A 4,434-nucleotide genomic window follows, 5' to 3' on the forward strand; every position below is an offset into this window, starting at 1 on the left:
TGAGCATCACTCCTCTCATGGCTGAAGTCACTTTATTTGGACGTTTTTGTATGCACCAACTTCAACTCCATATTCCTACACATTACTCTCTTTTAATGTAACCTCAATCCACTTCCTAACTTGTCAATCTCCATTGCTCTGTGTTTTGGAATACAGAGTGATTTCTTGTTGATTCTGTATCTGTGTGAAAGCAGGATATATAGAATTGGATCGAAATTAAAGTAAAATGAAATAGATAAGATAAGAGGAAAAATAAAATGATACACACACAAGATATAAGTGTTTACTTGGTTTGGCAATATGTCTATTCCATATGGGAAGACTGATGAAAAATATCTACTAAAATAAAATAGGGTTTTATTAATGTCATGTTAAAGGAGATAAGTTATCTCATGTCATAAAGACAAACTTGTGAACTTTATCACTTAAAAAAAAAAAAATGACACAAGTATCAAAGAGTGTGTAATAGAGAAAACTTATCCCATATAAGATGATAATAGTTTTTTCTAATAAAATAAAGTACAAAAAATGGAAATAACTCAAACCCCAATCCCAGCATACCCAATAATCCTCACATGATGATACACAAAATTGAGTACACTAATAAAAGCTAACATAAAGAAAGGGAATAGAAGTGTTTAACTATCACTCACTCGGTGCTCCAACCAAATGATCGCTGATCCCATTATATAGTTGGGAAGTCGGAAGTTTCTTCAAGGTGAAGAAATGTTCTTATTGGACCACAATAAAATTGTGGCTGCCTGCTGCACCGAAATCTTCTTATTGGACAACCTATGTCATTTGAGATTGCAATAGCAATTGCAATTTGTTCCACCAAACTGCAGCTATTGTGCTGCCCATACATCACAAGTGCCAAGGATGTAAGATACCGAGGCTTGGCAGCAGACACGTGAACACAATGTTGCAAACATGTGAAGACTTGTAGATTGGAAGTACCAATGACACAACAATCTGCATGTGTTGTTTTTTAATCAAAGACCCATTGGGCATGATAGAGCAAATTGATCTCAATTATTATTTAATTGATCTCAATTATTATTATCACAGGAAATATAAATAACTTTAAATTATAGAAATATTTTTACAAAACCAGCTTCATTAAAACTTCATTAATTATTTACCAAAAAAAAAAATACTTCATTAATTTCCTTAAATGCATAAAACATATATCAGAATACGCCCTTATACATGATAGAGCAAATTTTTTATGGTCCAAAAACATACAAATTAGATGCTCCTTTCTCACAAATGGGGAGAGTAAAAAGGAAAATAAAATAAAAACATGGATAAGATAGGGAAGAAAAAAATTCTATTTGTGAGAGTAACCACCAAAATTTTGTATGGTCCTGAACCATATAAATTTCTTTTTTACATGATTAACACAAAAGCTGGAAGAAGGATACCCTTACTATACAACAAAATAGAAATTCTAATTTACAAAAAAAAATCTAAATATTCATTATATATTAATTCAATGTATTTTTAATCATAAAAAAATTTAATGAAGAATATGATACCATTTAATATACAAAATGAAGTTCAAAAAGAAAATAAAGAACCAAATTCATTATAGAAGAATTTTACTTTTTGTCAATACTTTATATTTCATTTTAGTCCTTTAATTATATTGTTTGTTTTTCTCTTAAATTTTAAAAAAATTATTACTACACATGCCAATTACATACTTAATACTCATATATAATACCACGTTAAGTAAATTCCGTTTACATTTCTAACGTTACTAGTATTTAAGATAAATTTGGTGAATTTCACAAAATTCTAGAATTAAAGTCAAATAAAATATAAACACTAGACAAAAAAAATTAAAATAAAATTAAGGAAAGAAAAATATAAATTTACTTTTATTCTTTTTTAAAGCTTAATTTCTTACATGATTTTCCAAAATATTACAATAATTGACTTACCATGAGTGATATAGTCTCTTTGTTTTGTTCATCACAATAAAATTTTTAAAATATTATTTGTTCAATAATTGAGTTTGATTAGTGATATATTATCACTCTTATACTTGTTTAAATTTATTATTAAAAATAATAACTAATTTTATATATAAAATTTAAAATATATTATAATTAAATTTTAAGTAGTTAAAATTAAATTGGATTAAAAATATATCATAATTAAATTGGATTAAAATATACTATAAATTTTAAGTATTTATAATTGTTTATATAAAACTATAAACAAAAGAAAATTATATTTATAATCTATTTTTTCTTATAATTATTTTTTGTTATTGGATTAAAACCAAATTAATAACTTTTACTTGAAGTTATTTTGTAATCATTAATTTAATTTTGATCCAATGATAAAAAAAATAATTATTAAAAAAAGTAATTGTAAATATAAACTCTTCCAGATAAATTCTCCTTTTAGTTATTCGTGAACACGGTTTAAGCCAATAATTCATGATGTCAGTGAAAGAGACGAATATTGAACGCAATAAACAAGTTTGCGTTTGCCCAACCTGTTCTGGCATTAGGTGATTGGAAATATTACTCTTATTTTGCATGAAATAGTTATCTTATTTTTTCTCATTTCGAAAATTGCACCATCTTTTTTTTTCTTTTTCTTTTTTTCTTTTTAATGGTGGGCCTCACTTGGATTCTCTCCATGAGACAAAGGGTGTGCATGACAACCATTCTATTTTCTACAACTGTTTCTGAAAAGAAACAATTCTTTTCTATTTCTGTGTCTTGGAACAGTTTCTGAGAAAAAAATGTGTTTGATAACATGTTCTATTTTTATTTCGAGAATGAGAATTGTGTTTGATAACACAACAAATAATAAAATAAAAAATAATTTCTATTAAATATAAAAAAAATTGGATCATCACTTTTCTTTTCATATGGTGTGGTTGTGGCGGCGACAATACGGTAGTGGGAGTGACAGTGACGTGGTGAAGATAATGGTGGTGGTTGTGACAGCAGTGGCTGTGACGATGGCGATGGTAATGGTGGCGGTGGCAGTGGCGGCGGTAGCGGTGGGAATTGTGGTGGTGGAGGTGACGGCAATGACTGCGACAATGGTGATGAGTATAGTGGTTGGTGACGGCAACAATGGTAGCAGTGGCATGGTGGTGGTGGTTATGAAGGCATCATGGTGGTGGTGGTGGGAGTGGCTGCGGCGGTAGGTGACGGTAGCAGTAGTGGTGGCGATGGTGTGGTGATGGTAGTGGCGGGGGTGGTGTAATGGTGGCGACGATAATAGCTGTGACGATGGTGGTGGTGTTTGGTGGCAGCGGCGGTGATGGTAGTGGTAGTTGGTGACAGTGATGGTGATGGTAGTGGTGACGTCGTGGTGGTGGTAGTGATGACGATAAGGGTGGTGGTAGTGGCGTGTGATGGCAATAGTGGCGGTAACGACAATGATTGCGATGATGGTGGTGGTGGTGGTTGATGGCGGTAGTGGTGATAGTGGTGGTGACGATGACAGTGATAGTGGTGGCGGTTGTAGTTGTGGTGGTGGTGATGGTGGCATTGTGGTGGTAATGGTGGCGACGACATCGTGGTGGCGAGGGGTGGTGACAACGGAACTAGTGGTACGATGGCAGCGGCCACGATGGTGGCGGCAGTCATATTCGGGATGATGGTGGTGGTGGTGATGATGGTAGAGGTGGAGAGTGATTGAGAGAGATAAGTGTTTCTCATTTTGTGCCCAAGAACAAAAAAACAGAAATTTTTTGATTATTTTTCTGTTCCCCAGCACAAAAAGTAAACCGGTTCATCCCGGGAACAAAAAAATAAATCGGTTTTACCAAACGAGTTTCCTATCCATTTCTGTTCCCGGAAACATAAATTAAAAAAGAATTAATTCCTGGAAGGTTGTCATGCACACGCTAATATTCCCCTATATGGAAAAATATACTCTTATGTTGTAGGAGAGAATTTTTCTGTCCTACACATATATCGATTTTCATGTTATTTTTTTTTTCTATAATAGGTGGGTCCCACACATGATTATCTCTATTGCATGAGAGAATTCTCTCATATTACATGAGATTAATAAAGCCCAAAATATATTATTACAAAGTTTTCATGAGAAGATTTATTATCCATTCACATATTTTATTTTGTATATGTATAATTTTAAGGTAAAATTATATTTACAAATTTTTTATTACAAACTCTTATAAATTATATTATGTCTTACTAGTAAATTATTTTTGAATCAAATTTTACCGAATGTATAAATTATAAATTTTTTTTTATCAATATAATTCTCCTTCAACTATAATCATGCTATTACAATTACCATTTAAAATTTCACACATATTTATTTTTACGTTGCCACCTCAGCAAACTGGAAGAGATGTAGCTTTCTTAACATGTACCAAGTATTTTTGTTTTCAAAAGTCATGTTACATATTCTACACCTCTGTGCAATAATAAG

Source organism: Gastrolobium bilobum, unplaced genomic scaffold (genome assembly GCF_033153095.1).
Source record: "Gastrolobium bilobum isolate Gb01-03AN ecotype WA unplaced genomic scaffold, APGP_CSIRO_Gbil_v1 utg6258, whole genome shotgun sequence".
In the NCBI taxonomy this organism is placed as follows: domain Eukaryota; kingdom Viridiplantae; phylum Streptophyta; class Magnoliopsida; order Fabales; family Fabaceae; genus Gastrolobium; species Gastrolobium bilobum.